Source organism: Panthera tigris, chromosome D3 (assembly GCF_018350195.1).
Source record: "Panthera tigris isolate Pti1 chromosome D3, P.tigris_Pti1_mat1.1, whole genome shotgun sequence".
In the NCBI taxonomy this organism is placed as follows: Eukaryota; Metazoa; Chordata; class Mammalia; order Carnivora; family Felidae; genus Panthera; species Panthera tigris.
The window spans coordinates 17,285,977-17,310,000 of NC_056671.1; the positions used below are offsets into that span (position 1 = coordinate 17,285,977).

The 24,024-nt window shown below is 55.5% G+C and overlaps 1 protein-coding gene across 4 annotated transcripts in view; it reads right to left on the reverse strand.

Annotated features, from left to right (window-relative positions):
* The window catches only part of CMKLR1 (chemerin chemokine-like receptor 1), a 46,118-nt gene that overhangs the window by 14,555 nt on the left and 7,539 nt on the right, over positions 1-24,024 (reverse strand). The window contains exon 1 of one of the 4 annotated variants that reach the window (XM_007092340.3): positions 18,206-18,479. The exons of 2 other annotated variants lie outside the window; for them this stretch is intronic. The gene's annotated coding sequence lies outside the window, so the exon portion shown is untranslated. Of the gene's footprint in view, positions 1-6,234; positions 6,594-18,205; positions 18,480-24,024 lie in introns of those variants that run through there. One more of the 4 variants, XM_042961974.1, reaches the window with a different exon arrangement.

The window sequence follows — 24,024 nt, forward strand, 5'->3', positions numbered from 1 at the left end:
TGATCCTTCCCCAGGTTGCCCCACCCCCAACCCCAAGGGAGCAATGGGTAGAATGCGGCTTCTCTTCTGGTTCTTCCTGGAATCAGGTTCGGTAACCCCAGCTCCAGCACTTGCAGGCTGTGTGACCTGGGATGAGTTACCTCACCTCCCTGGGCCTCGGGCTTCTCCTCCCTAGCGTCTACATCCAGGGGCCGCGACCATTCGATGGAACCCTCGGCGGAGTGCCTGTCGCAATCACGATTACTGGGGAATGTCATAGGAAAGGACCTGGGAAATGCGTCCCCACGGCTCCCTCAGCAGAGCTACTGTTTGAGGGTCCAAGGAGAAGCTGGCAGGGCACCGGCCTTCTCTGGAACCTCTCGGATTAGGGTCAGAAGTCGGGGCACGTTGGATACATCAGAGGCACCGGCAGGCTGCAGCCTCGGGTCCCAGGCCCCTTTCCAGCCTTCTGACGTCCTCCGCGGCGCTGAGGCTCTGGCACATCTGGCCAAGGACAGCCCCGCCCCGGCCCCGTTCACCCCAGGCCACCTTGTTTCGGAGACTTCCTGCCTCCGGCCTGGAACGTTCTCCTCCGTGGCCCCGTCACGGGAGGAAGTGTGCGCAGCATGGGCCTGGGGCTTCAGGAGTGCGGTTTGGCACCTTTGCCTGGGAGAGGTCAGAGAACAGAGGCCCTATTGGAGGACGAGGGAGGGTGGGCCGGGGCCTCGCCCAGACAAGCTGACTCAAACCCTCCGGGAGGCTGAGAAACTTCCGGCAAGATGGCCTTGACATCGGGCTCATGGAAAGCTCCAGAGGCCAGGGATTCTTCCCTCCACGTTTCTGATCCTTGGGTCTCCTTTTCTCCATCCTTCCAAGAAATATTTATCAAACATCCATTAGGCTCCAGGCCTGGGTCTCGGTCCTGGGGATATAGCAGGGAACAGAGACACGGCACTTGCCTCAAGAGGCTGGCATCCTCGGAAGAGGAATGGGAGCAAACAGATAAACGAGTAGGTGCCAAGGAGGCAAATGCCTCTGGAGCCAGACTGCCTGGGTTTGAGTCCCTGCTCTGCCACCCACCCGCTGTGTGACCTTGGGGGAGTCATTACACCTCTCTGTGCTTCAGTGTCCTCAGCCGAGAAACAGCCCTGGTGAGTAGCGCCTCCCGCATGGGGCGACTCTAAGGATTAAATGAGTTTACACTGGTAACGTTTTAGAAGCATGCCTGGTGCATTGGAAGCATCTTGTAAGTGCTGGAAAAAAAAATCAAATGATTATATAGTGGCAGACGGTAGTAGGTGCTACAGAGAAAATATAAAGAGGAACAGGGCATGGGGGGGGGGGGGAAGAGCATTATTTTAGGTGGAGTGCCCAGAGGAGACATCTCTGAGAAGGTGACCTCTGAGCAGAAACCAGAACATAGGAAGAGGGAGACGTGTGACTATCTGATTAAAGGCAGGAGGAACGGCAAGTGCAAAGGCCCTGAGGTAGGAGCACATTCGATGGGTTCAGGAAACAGCACAGACCTGTGCATTCAAGCATCTATTCAGATGGCTGCTAGTGGGCCACGCTCCCCGCTAGAAGCTGTGGGCGTCAGATGGCCCAGTCTCTGCCGTCATGTAGGGGAGGTGGGTGCAGGGGCATGGTAGATGCTCTGAGATGTCACCCGTAAGTCCAGGCTTGCAGCGAACTGGTCATACTGCATCACAGACAGGATGGGCTTCTCCGCAGTCTCCACCCTCCCTTTTATAGTCTTGATCCCCACACTAGTCGTTGTGTCTCCCTCCCGGCCCCGTTGGCCGCTGAGACTGTGACCCTGGATCTGTACAAAGCAAAGGGAAGTTGGTTGGGGAAATCAGGGGAAACTTCTCGGTGGAGGTGGCATTGGGGCCGAGCCTCGGAGAGTGCAAAGCCTTTGCTATGGGGCGCCAGGGAGGCAGGAGGCATCCGCGAAGACAGATCCGTGCGTGAAGGCACACAGGCTTCATCGAGCATGGTAAGTGCGTGTGTGGAGAGTGGGACGGCTGGAGACCGGGCTGGGAGAAAGACCCTTGCAAGGCACTGACTTTATCGTGGAGGCAATAGGGAGCCACGGATGGCCTTTGAGCAGAGGGATGTCCATCATTCTGAAATGAGCCCAGCTCTAACCCACACCGCTGATATGGGGGCCATGCTGGAAGAGGGAAGACTGGAGACAGGAGGCCAGCAAGGGGCCCCGCGAGCTGAGCGAGGACCCTTCCGCCAGCTCTGGGTCCACCCAGAAGTGGCAGTCCTCGGAGGTTCCGGGAGTCGGGGCCCCCTCAGAGCGCCAAGGAGTCTGGCAATCCCCCCATTTTCTTGAGGAATATTTCCTCAGCCCACGTGGGCAGTTTTGCCTCAAGAGCTGTTTCCATGGTAACTGCCAATGCTCTAAGGTCTTAGATGACAGACGAGACGAGTGGGGACCACAGACACCCAGATGAGGCTTCACGGGAGAAGCCAGGTCACGGAGAAAGGCCCACGCTGGCCAGTCCTAGGGGCCGAGACTCATCTTCTGCCCCCAGAGGCCCTGAAGCCACAGATGAAAATTGGTTGCCATGACAATGCTGACTCCTCATTTCTGGGTCTCACTGGCCTGGGGCCTTACAACACGGGGGTGTGGGGAGAGGGGGGAGAGAGAAAGGCAATGCCAACAGGCAGCCGGAACCAGCCGCTTCCAAAAGATGCGCATCCTGGGACAGGTGTGTGAAGCAGGTAAGTCTGAAGACGACCCTCCCCCCCCCCCAGGAGATAAGCACGGATGCAAATGAAGGTGCAGCCTCTGGGGGTCTGAACTTTGGATTCCAGAAGGGCATCCTCCGCGCCCCCAGAACCGGTGCCTGGTAAACCCTGCTGCCATGCCTTGAATTCCACCATTAATCCCACTTTCTACTCCCCTCCTCCAATGAACTGCAGTAAAGGAAGTAATGATGATAATGACCTGTTACGAACTGAAGGTCTGTGTCGTCCCCCCTGCCCGCCCCCGCCCAATGTTCATATGTGGAAAGCTCATCCCTAACGTGAGGGTGTTAGAAAGCGGGGCCTTTGGGAAGCAATTAGGTCATGAGGGTGGAGTCCCACGAACGGGGTGAGTGCCTTTATGAGAGACCCCACAGAGAGATCCCTGCCTCCACCATCTGAGGACACGGAGAGAAGATGTGAACCAGGGAGCAGGCCCTCTCCAGCCACCACATCTGCCGGAACCCTGATCTTGGACGTCCCGGCTTCCGGAACTGTGAGAAGTCAATTGCCGTTTTGGTTACAGCAGCCAAGACGGGCCAAAACCATGACTAACATTTATTGGAAGTTTACAGTGCACCGGGCACTGTTCGAAATACTTTAGCTAATTTGCTAATATAGCATGATCTAGCTAATTAATCTAGACAGGAGCAACATTGGGTATTATCGATCCCATTTGAATATGGGTATTGTTAAGGTGAAGAAGTTGAAGCACAGAGAGGTCAAGCAATCTGCCTAAGGCCACACAGTGAGGAAGTGGCAGAACCAGGATTTGGATGTAGGCGTCCGGTCTGTTCCTCCTCGCTTACCTCTCTGGAGTTTCTTTCCAAAGCCCACGCTTGCTTCTGGCGTCACAAAGCATGCAGAGCTTAGCCCAGTGCGGGGCACCGAGCAGGGGCCTGGCGATGTCCCTTCCCTTCTCCTTCCAGGCGTATGGTCCCAGAAAGGAATCCAAATATAAGTCAAAATTGTGCACCCACCCCCACAACAGCAGAAATGCTGGCCTTCTCTCCAGAAGCACCCCTTCCTCGTAGCCGTGAGCAAACCCCAAGCTTTTGGTCAGCAGCCCCTGGAATCCAAAGACACCTTCTGCCCTTCCACGTGCTCCCAGACAGGGCCCGTTCGTGCATCCATTTGGGGAGGGGCCTGTCCATCGCTTCTTTGTCAGAAGCCACCCCACCCGTCTCGTCAGGCTGCCGGGCTTGGAAGGAGATGACCCCACCCCCTGCTCTGAGCCTGGCCAATGAGAATATCCCACTCCGCTGGCCACCAATGACTGCTTCAGGAATGGGGCACAGGGCTTAGAGTGGGCCAATGAGAGTCTTCCCTGGGACTCTTGCCACCACCTGGGCAGATTCTAACAGAGAACGAGACCGACACAGAAGAAGGCCGACCTCAAAGATGCGGAAACACCAACCACACCCGAACCCTTGCTACACGTAGGGGTTCCCTCAACCAATGGATTTCCTTTACTGCTTTAGCCAGTTGGGTTGGGATTCTGTCACCGGCGACACGCCTGCCTCACACGCAGCTGTTCCAGCTCCGGGATCCCCCAGTTGAGGAGGGACCTCCCTGCAAGAGTGCGCAGCCCCCTAAAGGGGCGGCAGCTTGAGAGAGAGACTGAGGGCCTCGCAGACTTGTTTGCCTGACCCTACAATGTCCCTTGCCCTTGAGGGGCTCCCTCAGGTGCCATAACCTCTCCAGGGAAATCAGGAATGGCAAGGGAATCCCCAAATCAGAGAACTTGCCTTCACTTTGCAAACAACGCCAGCCCCCGAGCCGGGTGTCTGAGGCTCGGAGGAACCGGACGCTGTCCCACCTTGCGGGCAGGTGGAGAGAACAGTCACGGAAACGGACGCATAAATCGGAGCTGACATTTACTGAGGGCAGAGGCTTCGGTCTGTTTGTTCACGGCTGTATCCCCGACCCCTTCAACAGCATATCCGACACCACGGCGCACACGCCATAAAATTCGTTACGTCCATTCCAGGGCTTGTCATGTGTGTGGCGTTTACACATTAACAGACTCGGTCTCCACATCAGTCTTGAAGCTAGAACTCTTCTTGGCGCCATTTACGGATGAAGAAAGAGAAGCTCGGTGAGGTTAAGTAACTTGCCGCAGGCTGCCCGGCCAGGAAGCTGCAGCAGTGGGTTTGAATGGGGTGTTCGCCCCTTATGGGGCTGTGGCAGGAGCAGGGGAAGAGGGGGGAAGCAGTCTCAGCGGAAGGGGATATCCTGGAGGGGTTGGGGGACAGCAGGGACGAAGGCGCGGAGGTGGGACACGGCGAGAGGGGGAAAGGCGGCACCAAACAGGAGACCCGGTGGAGAACAGCCACAGAGAGAGGAAAAGAGGGCCCCGGTGTGTGAGCAATAGTATCTGTCCCCCTTGGCCAGCCTGGGTGATGTCAGCAACCTAGGGGCACTGACCCAGGACAGGGCTGCAGGGCCCAGGGCTACTGGGGGGAGGCGGTGGAGGGGGGGGGACTTCAGAGCCCAAGTCCTTCCAAACCAATCTGCTCCCGCGGGCTCCAGGAGCCCAGTGCCCCCCTAGCATGGTGTTCGAGACCTCTAGGCTCTGACTCTGGCCGATCCCCTCTGCCTGGGGTGCCCCTGTCTTGTTCCCTAAGCTCCTCCCAGCCTCACTGAGCACTCGATGCGGATCCGGGCTGCCCTGTCCCCAGCAGTGACAACGAGAAGAAAGGACGCTCGTGCTGGGACGGCCAGGCGTCTGGCTGGGCTTGGTCTTCCTCTTCTCCCCGTAGCCGGACAAAGCCCCCAGAGGAGAGGGAATTATTCTCCCCACGCAACAGATGTCGAAACTAGACTCTGAAAGGAACAGGGTCGGGATAAGCAGCCACGCCTGGAGCTTGGTTCTGTTCTAACGGACCCCAGCGGCAATCCACAAGACTGGTGAGAATGTCCCTCTGTCCCATCACGGTGCGTCCAAGCCCCCGAGGGACTGACGGCCCTTCCACTGCAGGGCTGTGATGAGCCTTCGAGCCTCAGACTTGCCTCGTGTCTCACTAGCAAGCTTCTCCAGGGTGACTCAGAAGCCCTCACCTGTCTCTGGGTCTCTGAGTTCTGCCCTCGGCAGAGAGGGACAGAAAGTGAGAGGCTGGGGTGACGACATTAACCCCCACTTCTCAGGTGCCAACCTCTACTTAGAGCAAGCCGTCAACAAGGCAGGCTTTTCATTCCCATTTTGCAGAAGTGGAAACTGAGGCTCAAAGAAGCAAGACCACTAGCCCCAGAGCCCCACAGCTAGGAAGGGGCAGAGATGGGATTCGAGCTTGGGCCGCTCTGACAGAGGAGCCACATCTTCAGTCACGGTGACTGTCCCTGGCGTCCTGTGACTTGCCTGCTGGAGGTCCCTCTGGGCACAGAGCACTGTGTTCTTATGCCTGCTGACCCCAACTGTGCCCGGGGCTGGCAGGGTCACAGCGTCCCACACATCCACCGCCCCACCTCCGAGAGCCCTCAGTGACTTGACTCACCCACCTCGGACGGCACAGTTGCCACTCGCTGGGCTCCTGGGCAGGCGGGTGGACCCCGGAGAGATCCGGGAGCCCTGAGCCGCACAGCTGCACCCTGCCAGGCTGCCAGCCCTGGGCACGGGGGTCTTGGGGGCCCCTGGGAACCCCCTGGCTCCAGCCCAGGCGGCTGACAAAAGGGCTGGCCACTGCTGCTAGCAAACCAGGATGGTGGAGTAGGAGACCCCACCCTGTTCCCAGGCGCGGGGGGGAGGAAGCACGGGCTGCCCTCCCCCTCAACCCTGTCACTGCGCGGTCACCTTTCCCAAGGCAGAGCTCCAGCCTTGCCCTACGGAAGGGTCCTGCTGGGAAAACTACCCCTCCACCCTCAACGGAAAAAGCAGCTGGTTGAAGCCCAGAGGAAATTCCAGAATCTTAAAAGCCGTTGCTGGAGAGGCTTCAGGCTCGAGGGGGCTGCCGCCCTCACGTTACAGGAAAAAGAAAGTAACTCAGCGCGCTTAAGTAACTCAGAGAGCTTAAGCCTCGCCCGGCAGACTCGGAGCCAGATCCCGGGGCCAGGGAGCAATGTCCTCATCCGTAAAGACCCACCTCGGGATCCCCAATGCAGGGAGACCAGTCATCCAGCTTGGGGGTATCCCGTGAGGCGGGGCTTCCAGAACGTTCCAGGCAAAGCAGGATGGGCTGGTCAGCTTTTGTAGGTGAAGATCCTGACTCGACAGACGTGCCCCTGGGCTGTTATGTTTACAGACAGCTATTTCTGGAGGGTGACAATATTGAGGTTGCATTCCGGCTCGGCCACCGGAAGCTGTGGCCTTTATTCGATGAATGTGACAAAGCTCGGTGGAGTGCCAGGCGCCCGGCTAGGTGTGGGGATGCCACAGACAGCGAAGCGTGCGAAGACTCGTGTCTGGTGGCGCTTACCTCGTGGGCGGGTGGCGGTGGGGGGTGAGGGGAGACAGGCAGAAGACAGCATCACACGGGCACCATCAAGGGGTGCCCTTCGCCAGCCAGATCGCCTGGCCTTGAAACGGGGGGAGCCCACGCCCGGGCCCTCCGGTCAACGCTCCGGAAAAAGAACCAGAAATAAACTCTCCCTGGGTTCTGCCATGTTCCAGAACAGGTCACTCCTCTTTCTCCTCCCCACCTCCACCGGCGGAACTTCGAGAAAGACCCACGGGGCCGTTAGAAAGCTCTTCCTTTCTGGACTCAGCTGGACTCCGAGCGACCTGACATGGTCACCTGGAGCCCGGTTCAGCCCCCCGGAGTCACACGGGGTCAGCCGGCCACCTCCTGCCCCGGACGAGGGCGGCCGACTTCCTCACTCTCACGTTGGTCACCGCTTCCTCTGCATCGTTCTTAACCTCGCGCCTTCCAGCCCCCCCACCCGCTGGGACCCTTGTGTCTCCAAGCAGAAGGAGGAGGGCTACAGGAGGCTTTGGCTTGCGGGTTTGTCTGTTTGTTTGCTCACACTTTGGCGTGGTCCAGAAGGGATGGGGTGGGGTGGGGGGGCGGGTGGGGGAGAAAAGTCTCCCAAGAGGCTCACGTGTACAGGGGAACATAAATTAAAAATGAGAGCGAAAGGAGGAAGGGAACGTGGGTGGAGACAGAAAGCGGAGCCAGGGCTGAGGAGAAAAATGCAGACGATAAGGAATGTCCTAAATACGGAGCTTGGGTCGGCCACCCAGGGGACGCCCAGACTCCTAATCTCGGAAAGGGAAGCCGGCTCCGGCCGTCACGTGCCCCCGGTGAAAAACAAACCCAGCCGGCGGGGAACGGTGAGCCCTCCCGGGGCCGGAGAGCAAGAAGGACTCTCTCCAGCGGTCTGGGCAGAAAGGACGAGGTGTGATGGGGCGATCGGTGTCCTCGTGGACCCGCAGCCTCGAGGTCTGCGTGTTTTTGGACGGGCGTCCGTCAAATGCTCGCTGCCTCGAGACGGCGGCCCCCGCGCCAGGGTGCTGTTCGGCAAGAGCCACTTTGCCCCGCCGTGCCCGGGAAGGAGTGGCTGGACTTTCAGGCCGACGTATTGCTGGCTTAATCGGAAGACGTTTCTAGGATGTTTGGGAGTCTGGACTGCGCGGCCTTCAAGGCCTTCTCGCTGATCGTGTTTCCCTGACGTCCCGACGTTGTTAGCTAGGGCGAGGGCGACGCCATTCTCTGCGGCAAATGCTAGAACCCAGTCGTGCGGTCTCCCAGCTGGAGGCCAGCCCAGGGCGTGGTTACGCCGGCTCCCCGATGCTCGCTCCCCTGTTACCACGTTCAGGATGCTGATAAAGGCACTCACGACCCCTACATGGTGACCCCACACCTCGGCCTGTGCCTCCGATCTCAACACGCCCCTTTCAGTTTGGACAATAAATCATACGGTTTTCCTATTGACAAATCACCCCCTCCTCCGCCCCAGAGGGAGGGAAGCCAGAAGCTCCTGAGTGCTGGCCTTGCCGGCCCACGTATGCTGGGCCCCGTGCTGAGCGCTCGTCTGGGTCATAACATTCCCATGATCCCCATTTGGCAGACGAAGAAACTGAGGTCCAGAGAGGCTGTGGCTACTCTTTGAAAAGGTCCATGCCAGGGGCGCCTGGGTGGCTCGGTCGGTTAAGCAACTGACCACGGCTCAGGTTCGTGGGTTCGAGCCCCGCGTCGGGCTCTGTGCTGACGGCTCGGAGCCTGGAGCCTGCTTCGGGGTCTGTGTCTCCCTCTCTCTCTCTGCCCCTCCCCTGTTCATGCTCTCTCTCTCTCTCTCTTTCTCAAAAATAAACATTAAAAAAAAAAAAAAGAAAAAAAAAAGGAAGTACTAAGAATTTCAAGACCAGTAACGGCAGAACGTTAAACCAAGCGCAGGCCCTACTGAGCCCCATGTGGCTGACCTGCCCCTCCACTCTCGGGGAGATTTGGGAGAAGAGTCTTCTCCACTGCAGGCCCAGCAGGGCAGGGGTTTGGTGGGGTGGGGGTGGGGGTAATCTCAGTGGGGAGGAGGGAGCAGGGGATCGCAGCAGACACCCAAGGAGTTGCATGGAGGGAAGGGCGGCCAAGCAAACCCCAAGGGAAGAGGACATAGAGGGAAAAGGACATGGAGGAACAGAGAGGAGGGGAGGAGGGGGAGACAGAGAATGACCGAGAAGGTAACAGAAGCCTCTAAACTGTGAGGGCGGGGGAAGAAGGACTAAGGCAGAGCAAATACAGAGATTCAGAGTCAGACACACAGAAGGAGAAAAGGTTGAAAGCAACCTTTCTGCCTGACTCCTGAGAAAGTCCATGAAGTCCTGACGGGCCCACCCCAGAGTAGGCCAAGGAGGGGACCCCACGAATGGCCATCCTTCCGGGGGGTGGTCCACAGCAGCCTGGGAAGTAGAGGGCACGTGGGTGTTTTCTGGTGTATTTGGGTACATGTTTAGGAGCGTAATAAGGGCAGCCTTGGGGTAGTTCCAAACTTCCCAAAGACCAGAGAGCTACAGAGCGAGGTGTGAGCCTGGGCTCTGGGATAGAAATGTGAGGGGCCTCGGCTTTGGGATGGAAGGCTGGAGCCACATAGAAACACGCTGATCAGAATATGCAGTGGCAGCTCATCAATGTCTTCGGTTAATTTTAACAGGTTGGGATGAGCACTGGGTGCTGTATGGAAACGAATTTGACAATTATATATATATATAATTTATTGTCAAATATACATATTGACATATATATGATAATATATATATATTTGACTATATATATCATTTATTGTCATATATATATGTATGTGTGTGTATGTGTATATATATGTGTGTATATATATAAATATTTATATATTTATTATATATATATATATATATGTATATAAATCTCAACAGGAAGCTGTGTCTGGGGAGGTCCTGGCAGAGAAACCACCGGCTAAAAGCCCTATAAGATTGTTTTCTTGACCGAGCATATGGCTGTTCAATTATATTCTCTAGAAGGTCTCTCTGCTCATTGGATATGAGGGTCAAGGAGAGCCCACAAGGACACATTTTTTTCCTACCAACATTTCACCAAGTTTGTTCTCTTGGAAAGAGACACACAAGTCAACTGGCTTGACCACCCGTGTCCACAGGAGGCCAAGGGCACCAGGAACACATCCCAGCATCCAGAATGAAATGGATGCTACAGGGAAGGGCGGGCCCTGCATCAGACACAATTAGGACCCTCTCAGGCTAGGTTCAAAGTAGGCCAGAAGGAACCCTCTCCTTGTGACACTGAGGAAGCTGGAGTCAGGCAAAGCTCGGTTTAAAACCCTACGTGTGTTCATGTGATGGTCAGGGGGATCATGACGGTAAAAGTCACAAGGATTACAGTTTAAAGAATACTTTATAATAACCACTAGCCTAATGGGCAACTGTGCGTGATTGTCCCTTGGCTTTTGTAACTTAAATTTTTGACTACGCAACACAACTCCATCTAATTGGTGATATTCAAAACCATCTAAAATTATTTAAAATTTGGAAGGCGAATCCAGGGCACCTGGCTGGCTCAGTCAGTGGAGCATGTGACTCTTGATCTCGGGGTCATGAGTTTGAGCCCCCTGTTGGGTACAGAGATTACTTAAAAATAAAATCTTGGAAAAAAAAAAAAAAAGAAGGCAAATCCTCATTCCTACCCTGTCACCATCCACTCAGTGCCCCCTGGACCTATCGTCGGCTTTTATTTGTTTCTCCTATCCCCTTCTAGTTCCTTTAAGCAAATATACATGTGTATTCTAATTTCTCTCCCATTTTGCACGAAAGGCAGTATATTACACACACTATTTTTGCAAGTTGTCTATCCTAGCAGTACACCTTGGAGATCATTTCACATCAGTATAGTGTCTATCCTTTTTGATGGCTGCATAGTACTCCATTGTTGGTCTTGCCATCATTTACTGAACCAGTCTCCTGGATTTGAGCACTTGTTTCCAGTCTCTTTACTACTACGATTCATTGTTGAATATGTGTTACATAGTATTGCAATCAATCATGTGTGTATCATTTGCTACTTATTCCCAAAACTGTCTGGGGCTCTCAAGCCCTTCCTCCGTGTCACAAGGAGAGCAAACAACTTTTCAGCCGTCCCTTTGCACTGGCTGTGCTGGGTTTTAGTTCATCAAGAAAATGCTTCAGAGCTACTTAGACTGTTAGTCCCCAGAGAGCCCAAGCCATGTCTGTGGTATGAGAAATCTTGGTTTTTCTCCTAACTGTCCAGCTGTTCCAACTTCTGGTCCTCCATTTCCATGTTTATCAGAGGGAGGGAGAAACCATCCGCAGGGCCGCTGTGGGGATCAGGGATCAGGAATATATTTTGCAGATGTATGAAACGATCTGCAGCGTGAGGGAGACAGATTTGTGCCCAAGGCCCCCCTGCCAACCCCAAAGGGTAGATCTGGTTTCCCAGAAAAGAAGCCAGTCAAGCTGGAGGAGGCAGGCTCCTCAGAGAACAGGGTAGTGATGGGCCAGCTGGCACGTTTCTGCTGCTATCCCCAATCTCCGAGGCTGGAGCCTGAGCTTGTGAAGAGTCGTGTTCTAGAACTGGCTAGGCAGCCATGAGCGGCCCCAAGCCACCATCAACTTAAAGTTGTTTCTATTCTGTTTTAAAATAAAACTGGGATCGCATTCCTGGCGGGTAGAGAGCCCTCTCCCCTCTGTGGACTGGCCCTAGCCTTCCTGCCCCCTCAGGAAAGAATTCAAAGTAATTTTCCACCCATTGCTCGTGAAGAACAAATCCTGGCAGGCAACATGGCACCCGCCCCACTCCCAGGCGGGAGTCCTCGTCTCCCCCTACGGGGCTCTCATTTCTTCCTAACTCGCCTCCCAGAGGAAGGGCCCCAGGTGGCTCACAGAGGGGCCTTTGTCTCCCTCCTCCTTGCTTTCTCACCCTTCTGACAAGAACCCTGGCAATGTCTCCACTGGTGCAGGTTTCCAAGAGCCCCCGCAGTGTATAACCACCAGCTGGCCGTGGGAACCGTCACCGTCAGCCCTCAGGACCCTTCCCCTCGCTCACTTTGTCCCAACAGCCCTGATTACCAGCCCCGTCTCCCAGTTGCGGCAACAGAAGCCCAGAGGGGTCAAGCAACCTGCCCAAGGCCACACAGCTACCGTATGGAGGAGTGAGGACTTGAACCCAAACCCGTGGTCAGCACCTCAGCGTGACGGGAGCACGCTCTGGAGCCAGAACATCTGAGCTCAAATGCCGGCTCCGCTACCTACTGCCTAGGTCGCTTAAATATCGCGTGCCTCAGTTTCCCTCTGCAAAACGGAGCAGTAAGAGTACATACCAAATAGAGTCGGTACTAGAATTAGATAAGAGGAGTACGTTATTGAATACGATTACGATTCTTAGGCTATTTTGAATTATATTGCCCCAGACACGAATGTGGGACAGTCATGAGGGAGTAGGATCATAAAACAAACAAAAAACTCCTCTCGGAGCTTCTTTCACACTAGGGTATAAATATCTGACGACAGATCACACATTTCTCATTCATACATTCAATAAACCTTACTGAGCACGCACGATCTGCCAGGTATCAGCCAAGAGCTGGGAATACAAAGATGTAGTTCCCACTCCGGAGAAACCCCAAGCCAGGGGGCGGGGGTGCAGATAATGAGCAAAATCACAACACAGCAAGCCCCGTGTGCTGGGAGAACACACAGGCATGGTACCCACGCCAGCTACCAAGTCAGGGAAGGCTGCCTGGGAGAAGGGAAACTTGGACAAGTGAGAGTTAGCCCAGGCACAGCAGACGCCAAGGCTCAGAGGCATGAGAACTTGGCACATTCGGGCCAGGTGGCTGGAGGAGGTCACGGATTAAGTTCGGATTTAAAGCTTTGACGGTGTAAACTCAGGCACTGTGTGCAGCAGGGGCAGAGTTTTAGCAAGAACGTGTGGACCGTGGTGTCACCCTAAAATCCCAGAAGGAGCCCCTTTTAGGGAACAAAGCCTGTGCCTCTCTCTCTCTCTCTCTGAGCCCTGGGACTTAATGTCACATCTAGTCTGCAGTGCTTTCGCCGGCCTCAAGGGTCTACAACTCCTTCAGCTTCCCAGTTGAGGAGAATCCAGAGTGCCAGGCTACCTCCCGGGACCCTCGCCACTTGCCTGCTTCACCAGGGGCAAAGCCCTCTCCTTCCTACTTTATCCTCCCCCTGCTTTTCCTTCCTTGGCCAGGATCACAGACACTTGACCCACTGTGGCTTTCCTCCAGCCTGCTCCCATCCTCCAAGCTGGAATGAGCTCATGCCTCAGGCCACGCCCCTACCCACGCTAGCTCCGCCTACCTTCCCCTGCCCAACCCAGGACACCCTCCCTGCTCAAAGCATTCATTCATTCATCTGTTCTTTATTATTATTATTTACTTGAGAGAGAGAGAGCATGTGTGAGCGGGAAAGGGGAGGAGGGAGAGAGAGAGAGAGAGAGGGAAGGAGAGAGAGAGAGAGAGAGAGAGAGAGAGAGAGAGAGAGAGAGAGAACCTTAAGCAGGCTCCACGCTCAGCACTGGACACAACATGGGGCTCGATCCCATGACCCTGGGATCATGACCTGAGCCGAAATCCAGTCAGACGCTCAACCCACTGAGCCGCTCAGGTGCCCCTCATTCACCCATTCTATAACAGGACTAGAAGCTGGGCCCTGGAGGCTTTAGCACAGTCATCGCCAAAGAAACACAGTCCGACAGCCAAAAGCACCTAAAAATGACTCAAATTTTTTCCTGGCGTCTCTCAAAGAAAAACAAAGAGTACTGTGGTGGGTGGTGGGTGTCCAGCTCAGATCCCCTTTACTAGCTGAGGGCACCCATCCCACCGCTGCAGAGAATACTAGATGCTCACGGCTCACAGCTGGCCCCTTCTCCTGGGAATTGCCCTCGGCTAAGCAGGGGCTGCCTCCCTCCAACTGACGGGGGTGCGATTCAGGCTCCAGAGCTCCCCATGGGATCAGGCTAAGAAAAGTCTCCACCTGAGACCACATCCTTGCTGGGTTCCCGCCCTGCTCTGTCCTTGAACGTAGATTTAAGAGTGTGTCAAGCAATTTACTAATCAAGATAAATAATACTTTAGTTCCATATTTTCACAAAGCGAAATTAGGGACGCCTGGGTGGCTCAGTTGTCTAAGCATCTGACTCTCGATTTCTGCTCAGGTCATGATCTCCTGGTTTGTGGCACTGATCCCCGTGTCGGGCTCTGTGCTGACACCGCAGAGCCTGCTTTGGACTCTCTGTCCCCCTCCCCTCTCTCTGCCCCTTTCCTGCTCAAATGCACGTGCGTTCTCTCTTTGTCTCTCTCTCTCAAAATAGATAAACTTAAAAAACATTTAAACTAAAGCATAAGATACAAGATGAGCAAAATATCAAAATTTTAAATGAAGATGGAATCCAGCTCTAAACTTGCATGACCCTACCTCGTTCGCCTCTCCCTAATCCCAACCCTGTCCGACAGCACATCCTCAAAACCTCACATTCACCCAAATCCTTGCCTCAGGCTCTGCTCTGGGGAAATCCGACTGAAGACAGATATCCAACTCAGAACCCAGCGCTCGCTCTCTCTCTCTCTCTCTCTCTCTCTCTCTCTCCCCACTGCCCTGACTCTGAGTCATGTGCTGAACACTCACATGGGAACCATTTCACCCCGTTGCCCAAAATGGGCAACTACTCCGTGCCAGGTACATTCCCGGCTCTGCCGTCCGGCTCTGGCTCTAGCTGCCGGAACCCTCACCTCCATGCCCAGGGCCCAGTCTCTTGGTTCTTTCCAATCACATGACCTCAGCCACTCCTACGCCTACCTGGCTTGTCCCTGAGCTCAAAGGAGCCCAAGAGACCGCGTTAGTTCAGTGAACTGCAAACTTTGGGGTTTCATGAGCCAGTTACATCTCCCAAACAGTTGTGAGACTGCCTTACAGTTCCCACCTTTCCGTGTTCGCCAAGTGAGGGTACCGCAAAATTAAAATTGCCCTTTACCGCCCCCGCCGTTTCGGAAAAGAGACGGTATTTAACGCCAACAAAAATCGGTGGGACAAAGACTCATCTTCCTCAGCTGAAAACATCTCACTTTCTGAAAAAACTCATTCTGTTGTCTGCATTCTCTCTCTCTTTCTCTCTGTTTGGTAAAAACTTCACCACATACAGGTTCCAGTGGGCTGGGGTTGTCAATCCCCCTGTTCGACATCAGGGGAAACTGAGACCCGAAGAGCAGCTCTGTCTTTCCCGCCCAAACCCCGGTCCTCGAATGTTCCCCTGAGGGCGACAGGGATGAATGAGGTGCCAGGCGAGTGGGAGACATGGCTTCCGGTCACACTCTGCTCCCAACCTTCTGAGAACCTACACCAATCTCTTTCCCTCTCTGAGCCACGAGCACGTGGATCCTCCAGGCGACCATGGACTTGGAAGGCGCCCCCTGGTCCCGCAGAGAAGAGGCAGGGCAGAGGCCCCACCTGAGCTCCTGAGCCAGGGCGGCCAGACACACGGGATTGGACACCAGCCTTCTTCCTCTGACATCATGTTTGGGCCTCAGTTGCCTCTTCTGGAAACGAGTTCTCAGATCCTTGGCAGCCCACGGTTGGCTCACAGACAGCGCGCAGGCGCTGAGGGTTGGACGCTCGGCAGAAGCCAAACCACCTGGGGCAAGAGGCTGGCCAAGCGCCTCAGACGAGAGGCACACAGACTGTTTCCTTCTAGAGAGACCCAGCCCAGACCAGAGGTCCGTGACTCCAGCCGGGGAACCCTAAAATTTGTGCCTTTGTGCAGAACCTTCCCTGTCCCCAGTAGAAGGGTTCTTGAGGCCCCAGGCGCCATCTGGGCCCTTGGTGGTTCTTCTCTCTGGGAGCCGACCGTCATCAGAGGAGATGCCGTGGAAGGAAGTGGGTCTCAGTTGTTCGGGAAACTGCCCCAGCTGTCTAGCCACAAATGCAACAGCGTAGACAGGAACAGGGCTCACCCAAGTGGCATCTTTGCAAGCGTTGTGGTGAAAGCTGTCTGGGTTCAAACTCTGGCTCTGCTGCTTACCAGCTGTGTGACCTTGAGCATGTCACTTAACCTCTCTGTGCCTATATTCTCACACAATATAGACATGGGAGGGGCGGGGGGGGGGGGAAGGGGAAGACTCAACTGTCCGTGAGCATCCCCCTCAAACCTGACGATCCATGCGTTTTCTACCCCAAATGTCGCTGAATGAGCCACAGAGACAGGAAACCAGAACACAGATGAAGGTCCTTTCCCTGGAGCTGACCCAAGGTTTTCTGAGGGCCACAAGTTTTGTCTTTAAAGGCAGGGGCATATTATGGTGCTGAATGCAAAATTCCCATGCTTTTTCTTTTTTAAATAAAGCGGATGCCCTCAAAATAATCTTGTGTTTTAAAAATAAGCACATACCCTCAAAATAACTCTAGTGAGGGTTCGGTTTGCCCTAAGGGAAGGAGCGGGGCTTGAGGCGATGCTCCAGATCCCGGTCCCCAGAGTATGAGGGTGTGGGGTGTGGGCCTCTGCTGGTCATCCCCTCACGAACATGCACTGAGTGCCCGTGCTGTGCAGGGTGCAGGGGGGCTGGGTGCCCGGGGTACGTTTGCTGGACAACTGAGGCTCACTTCTTTTCATGGCATCTCCTCTCAGCCAGCTCCCGGGGAGAGGAAGCCACTGAGAAGCCAGCCGGCCCCTGGAGCTTCGAGGACCCTCCCTTTCCTCAAGGTCAGTTCTTGCTTCTGCCCAGAGATGTTCCACTCAACTTCTGGAAGAATTTAGAACACTGGCTGCAGAAGAATGGAGAGAGGAGGAGGGAGGAGGAGGGGGGAGGAGGGAGGGAGAGGAGGGGTGAAGTGGTCACAGGGCAGGGAGGTACACTGAGAAGACAGGGGCCAGCCAGCCTTTGACCCAGCTTCTCACAGTGGCCTTGCTCTGTGCCCTACATCTGGGGGTGGAGCCCAGAACCCCACGAATGCTGGAGCCCCCTCGGGAACTTGAGCATACAGAGATGCCCCCAGCTTCTCCATAAGACATCAAGGGGAGAAACCAGCTGGCCACCCACCCCACCCTGGGGGAACCAGACGACGCCCGGGGAGGCCTTTCGGATGGTTCCAGAAACTTACCACTGACCTGAAGCCAGGAGTTCGTTGTTGGTTTTTTTTTTTTAAGTTTATTTATTTATTTTTGAGAGAGAGAATGAGCCAGAGAAGGGCAGAGAGAAGAAGAGAGAGAGAAAATCCGAAGCAGGCTCAAGACCGTCAGTGCGGAGCCCAACGCGGGGCTCGAACTCCCGAACCCGTGAGGCCCTGACCTGGGCCGAAACCAAGAACTTGATGCTCAAGCAGCTGAGCCGCCCGGGTGTCCCATGGAGCTCTTCTGACCTCACCCCTACACCCTCTCCACCACCCTCGCCGCGCACCCCGAGTTTTCAAGAACATGACCGTAAACAAGGTGAAACTACGCCCCCAAAGCCCCCCTCCCCCCGCCACGGCGAGAAAGCAGAAAGGGGCAGAGCTTCGTACGAATCCACCCCGTCGCTAGGGACACGGACCGGACTGCCAGGGGCAAACGCTTGGCACTCACTGCTCCCTGGGCCCCAGAGCCACACGCACTCCGTGCGCGGACCCCCAAGTTCCAGCTTCTTGCCTTCAAACAGCTGATGGTGGCAAATACCAAACAAACAAACAAACAAGATATAAAACGAAATAAAACGTGCCCTCCCCTACATTTATCTCCTTCCACCCCCAAAAGCCCGTGAGGCAATGCCATTCTGGCCCCCCCTCCCCCCTCCCCCCTCCCCCACCCCGTACAGATAAGGAAACCAAGGCCGCGGAGCCAGGAAGTCAAGGAATGGGAAACCACGCAGCTGGATTCCAGAAGCGGCAACATTCGTGCCATCCTGCCTCTCCAAACACACCCCGACCAGACACCTGACCTGCCTCTCCCCACAGCGGCCCAGTGGCACAGCCCCGGGCCTCTCGCAGCGCCCCCTCCAGTGCCCACGCGAGGAAGGAAGGAAGAAGGGCCCCTGAGCGAGAAGACAGCGTTACCAGTTCGGCAAAGGGTGACAGGGACACCTGTCCTCGTCCAGGGCCCAGGACATGGCCGTGGTAAGCACCTCTGTCCTCTGTGGGAAAGTGGCAGGCCGGTGGGCGGGCAGTGTAGACACGGGGTGTGCCAAGATTGCAACACTCGTCCCCAAGGCCTCCGGGGCCTGCCCTGTTTCTCTGAGCTCTGCTGGAGTGCAGCCTCATCACATTAAAAAAAAAAAAAAAAAAGTCAACCCAATTCGGGCCACTCCGTCTACAAGAAACGGGGGGAGCAGAGAGGCGCTGGTGGAGGTGTGAGGGAGTTGGAAATACAAACTCGTATGGAGTTGGCTCAGTAACTTCCTGCCCTCGGGTCTTTATAGCAGAACCAGGCCACGGCTCGCTCGCCTCTGGGAAAACCCCTGGCCCCAAGTCTCCCCTCACCTTGTGTCCACGGTGCCCGAACGTCCGCCGGCACAGACATTCTCTGCTGACTCTGGCCATCGTGTTCGCAAGCCCCCACTCCCGTAAGCTGTCGGCAGCTGCAAACACCTCAGTGTGAACGAGTTGATTGCTTTGGTTTTCGGCGGGACATCTGGGTGAGAACAGGCTTCTGACCGAATGGGGCATTTGATTAAAAAAACAAAAAAACAAAACAACGATACAGGAGATAGCCCTGATTGGAATAGGGAGGGTCTGTGGCAGAGGTAAAGCAGAAAGGTCTAGAAATCACAAAAGAGGAGGATGTGTAGACTCTGGACAAAGGGGCCAGGAAAATAGGAAAAGCCCTTGTGGTTTACGGTCAAGTGTACAGGCAGGTACGGGAGGAGGTATCAGGAGCGTGTCTCCCTTTGTCAGCAGCTGTGTGACCTTAGGCAGTCGACCAGCCTCTCTGAGCCTCATCCTGGACAGGAAAGTATGGCTGTAAACAGGCTAGGGGGCTGGAGCAGAAGGGGTAATTCAAGAATTTAGTCTCATTTCAAAAAGCATTTACCAGGGACCTCCAGGCACCCATCTTGTTTTAAAAGCCCAGGAGTCTGAGGCACGCCCCCTTGACAGGGACCCACTCGGTGCAGGGCCCAGGGCCAGGCCCTTTACATGGATTATCTCATTTAATCTTCACCCTGCAACGCAGGGCTGATCCTGTTATCACTTTCATTGGCAAACGGGGAACCCGAGGCCGAGAGAGAGCAGCCAACCGGGACGCTGTGCGAGAGAGCACCCCGCTGGTCGCCAGGGGATTCAGGAGTGGAACCCAGGTCCGTCTCGTCCCAGACTCCAAATCATTTCCCTGTGTGCCCCATCACAGGGCCCCCCCAAAGGGCAAAGGGTGCATTTCAAAGGCAGAGAGGGAGGCCGGCTAGAAAAGACCTGGTAAATTACAGAAGGAAGGAGCCGGCGAGCACACACCCTCTCTCTGGGCCTCAGTCTCCTTGGCTGTAAAATGGGACCCTTTGCCCTAGCTCCACACCAGAGAAACGACGAACCTGTGGCCCCGGAAGACAACCTTAAAGCAGGACAGGGCAGAAGCCCAGCAGGGACTCAGCAGACAGAAGCTCCCTGTCCTCTGTGGGCAGTGGAAACAACACACGAAGCTCTTAGGAGGAGGAACTGTGGGTGATGTTGGCTTCCTGGGAAATGCGAGACGCCAGAGCAGGGAGAGACTGCGGAGGGACTGCGGAGGGAACAGAACGCCAGGAATCGGTGACGGGGAGGTGAGCGGCATCGCCCAGCCCAGCCAGGCTCCGGGGAGCCGCCCTGCCCTGCCCTGGGGCCTGCTCCTGATTCCCGATTCCCTTCACGTCTGAGGTTTTTGGTGGCGGGGGAGGGAAAGGCCAGAAAAAGAAAGGCCCATTGAGGCCAAACAGGCCCCGCGCCCCCCAGGAGAAGAGAGGCTGGTGATTCAAGGTCCCCACCCCGTCCTGCCAGGTTTTGGGGCCAAGGCAGGAAATGGAGGGGAAGGCTTGGGGTGCAGCGTGACCCTGGGAACGGCACACTTGGCCTTTCTTGGCCCCTCCTGGCTCAGGACCTCCGGCCCCCACAGTTCCGCACCCCTGGAGCCAGGCCCCCTCACGCAGAGGCCACGGTGGTTTTCAGCCCCACCTCCGAGCCACACAGGATCTCACGGAAGCCACACAACACCCCCGTGAGCCTCATTTTACGGAGGAGGAAACCGAGGCACAGAGCGGTCCAGTGAACTTTTCCGGGGTTCACGGCCGGCGTTTCAAAACAGGTCTGGGAGCTGGCGGATCTTGGGCTTCTACCCGCCGGGTGGCCGTTCCCCTCTTCGTGACCCAAATCCCTGACAGTCGAAGAGGCCCCTTGTGAGTCAAGCCTGCCGTAAAAGAGACTGCAGACGGCCTGCCCTCCCCGAAGGCTCTGTCTTGACGCCCGTCGGCTCTGTGTCCCCAGCCGCTGGGAAGCCAGTGGGCCCTCCGGTGCCCGGCCCGGCTCGGTCTGGCTCCGAAGGGCAGTGGCAAGGTCTCCCCACAGGAAAGGAGCCCAGGCCGACCGCAGGTGCCATCCGAAATCAGCCTTCTTTAGCCCTGGAGGAAACATCTCGTTTCTCCCAAGCTCCGTGTCCTCGTCTGGCAGCAAGTCCCGGGCATGGGAGGAGAGGGGACCCCGTCATCCAGTTAAGAAAGCCACCAATGCAAAGCAACGCTGAGCTGGTTCATGGACCAGACAGGCCGGGAGACAGAGCCACAAACCGACATGCCCTCTGCCAAGTTAGAAGTTCAAACTCAATTAGTTTGGGGCTGCCTGGAATCTTCAATTGTGCAAACGTCTGAGCTTCAGCTCGATGGGAGTTCGGAGACATGGGCCTCAGGACAACAGGATGCTGCAACGGGGCAGCGCTGGACCACCCAGAAAATTGCGTGGGATCTTCAAGACCCCGCAGAGCGTCCAGACTCCCTCCGGCCACTCCCTGCTCCCACCCACCACACCACACACCCTCGCTCGTCCAGCCTCCGGATCTCCGCTCGTGCTGCTCTCCCCACCTGAAGGATCTTTTCTTTCTGGCCAACTCCTGCTCCAGCCAACTGGAGGCCTCCTCCAAAGCCAATTCATCCTTGGCACCAGTTCAAATCCGCACTTCCTTCTCAAGGCGCCGTTTCCTGACTTCCCCTAGCAAAGCCAACCCCAGCGAAGCTCTTTGCCCCCCGAGGTACTTTGCACACTGAGGGTAGCGGGCAGACATTAATCTGAGTGTATTTAGCAATACGCTCTCGGGGCTCCCGGGCGGTCCGGCCGGTTAAGCGCCCGACTCTTGATTTCGGCTCAGGTCAGGATCTCAGGGTTCGTGAGACCGAGCCCCATGTCGATCTCTGCCCTGACAGCACAGAGCCTGCTTGGGATACTCTCGCCCTCTCTCTGCCCTCCCCCCTACTCTCTCTCTCTCTCTCAAAATAAAGTTTCAACAAAACAAAAGAAAAATGCACTCTCAGTCAAATGGCCGGGGTTCACCTACTTTACTGAGTGCACGATGGACGGAAACGTCATGGGTGATTGTGACCCGGGAGCAGCTGGCACCGTGCGCCATGCCATTAAAGCCGAAATCTGGCCACACGGACACCAGTCTGCATACACGCCTGTCTGCCCGCTTGACAGGGAGCCCCCTGAGGGCAGGGCCTGTCTCTCCCTGTATCCCATGCTCCTGGCACACAGTAGGCGCTCAGTAAATGCTGGTGGGGTGCGTGGAGGCTGTATCCTGGCTCTCTTGCTCCCTCCATGGGAGTCCCTCTCCCTTTCTAAAGCTTATTTCCCAGCCGACAAGTGAAAGCGTGGACTAACTCACTCAGGCCACGGTCTGAACGTTCGTTTCCCCTCCACCCCCACCCAGCCCACCCACCCCAATACATACGTCATGTCCTAACCCCCAGCTTGATAGTATTAGGAGGTGGGATCTCTGGGAGATGATGCGGGGGATTAGTGCTCTTATGAAAGAGACCCCAGAGAGCTCCCTTGCCCCTTCCATGGTGTAAAGACACAGCAAGGACGGCAGTGTGCAGCCCAGAAGAGGGCCCCCACTAGAACGTGACCGTGCTGGCACCCTGATCCGGGACTTCCAGACTCCAGAACCGCCAACGGTGAGTTTCTCTGTTTAGGAGCCACGCAGTCTCTGGCATTCTGCTATCGCAGCCCCAACAAACTAAGACCTCAGGAATGACAAATGACCATCTCAGACGACCATTGTCATCCGTCGAATTTTAAGGTCAAATCTGGTTGACAGACTGTCATCGGGGATGGGCTCTACCATCAACCCCCCCCCCCCCCCACACACACACACATCAAGAGGTGGCCTCTGCTGCTTTTCCCTTTGAGTCTGGGCTGGGCCGGTGACATGCCGCGATCAACGGAATGTGGCAGAAGCGATGCTGTGCCAACCCCAGGCCTACGTCCTCAGAGGCCCAGCAGCCTTGGCTTTCACTGTCCCAGAGCCCTGAGGCCCCAAGTAGAGAAGTCCAGACGGGCTGCGACATGGGGGAGAGACAGCCCGAGTCCCAGCAGGATGTGGGGCCATCTTAAGCGGCCCCGCCCGGGTCAAGCTCCCAGTTGCACGTAGCCCATGAGTGACCCAACTTCGTTCCACGTGACTTCCACGTGGGCCATCGCTGCAGAACTCTGCCGAGCTACAGAACTGTGAACAAATACGTCATTTCAAGCCACCGCATTTTGGAGAGGTTTGGACCACAGAGTTAAATAACTGAAACATTTGGGTTCGGCTAGAGGGAAAGGCATGATTGGGTTCGTGTCTGCCATGGCTCGTGAGTGAGGACCGTGGAACTCCGTCCCTGGACTAGACAAGGTCGAGATCAATGTCAATTCAATCCAGTGTCAATTCAAGATTTTTCCTGGGCCTACTAATGTCCATCAACTGATGAATGATGAAGAAGATGTAGTTTACACACACAACGGAACACTACGTGGCAGTGAGGAAGAATGAAATCCTACCATCTGCAACAACGTGGATGGAACTGGAGGGTGTTATGCTGAGTGAAATAAGCCGGTCAGAGAAAGACAAATCATGTTTCCACTCATATGTGGGACTTGAGAAACTTAACAGAAGACCATGGGGGAGGGGAGGGGAAAAAGTAGTTTCAAATAGAGAGGGAGGCAAACCCCATAAGAGACTCTTCAATACAGAGAGGGGGGGGGCAGGGCAGGGGAGAGGGGAAAATGGGTGATGGGCATTGAGGAGGTCACTTGTTGGGATGAGCACTGGGTGTTGTATGTAAATAATGAATCACGGGAATCTACCCCCAAAACCAAGAGCATACTGTATACACTGTAGGTGAGCTAACGTGACAATAAATCATTTAAAAAAAAAAAAAATTTTTCTTGGGCCTGTTGGACATGAACATTCCAGATTGAGAGGGGATCAATCTATCAGACCTGAACCGCACTAGGACTAAACAAATCAGATGATCCCTCTTAAGATGTTTAAACAGGCGACCCAGAGAGGGTCGGGCAGTCCTCAGCAGAGCCAGAAGCAGAAAGAGAAGCTCAGGAAGAGAGAGTATTGTTGGAAACTGAGACACATGGGGAGAACAGCAGAACAGGAAGTTGCAAGGTCTTGCAGCTGAGGGGACGAGAGAGCCCCTCCCTTGAGCCACCTCAGATCCTGAGAACCTTCTAGTTGAACACAAGCCTGGCTGGGCATCTGGAGCAGGACCCCGCAGGTTGGCACACACACATTCCCAACCATGAGCCGCCTTTCTTCAAGGGTACACACAGCCCACGAGCAAGGCTCGGCCCTTCTCCCCAGCATGGGGCAGAAACAGAAGAGTTCTCATGTCTAGAAATCACTAGGGTCTGACATAGAGGCTCAACCACCA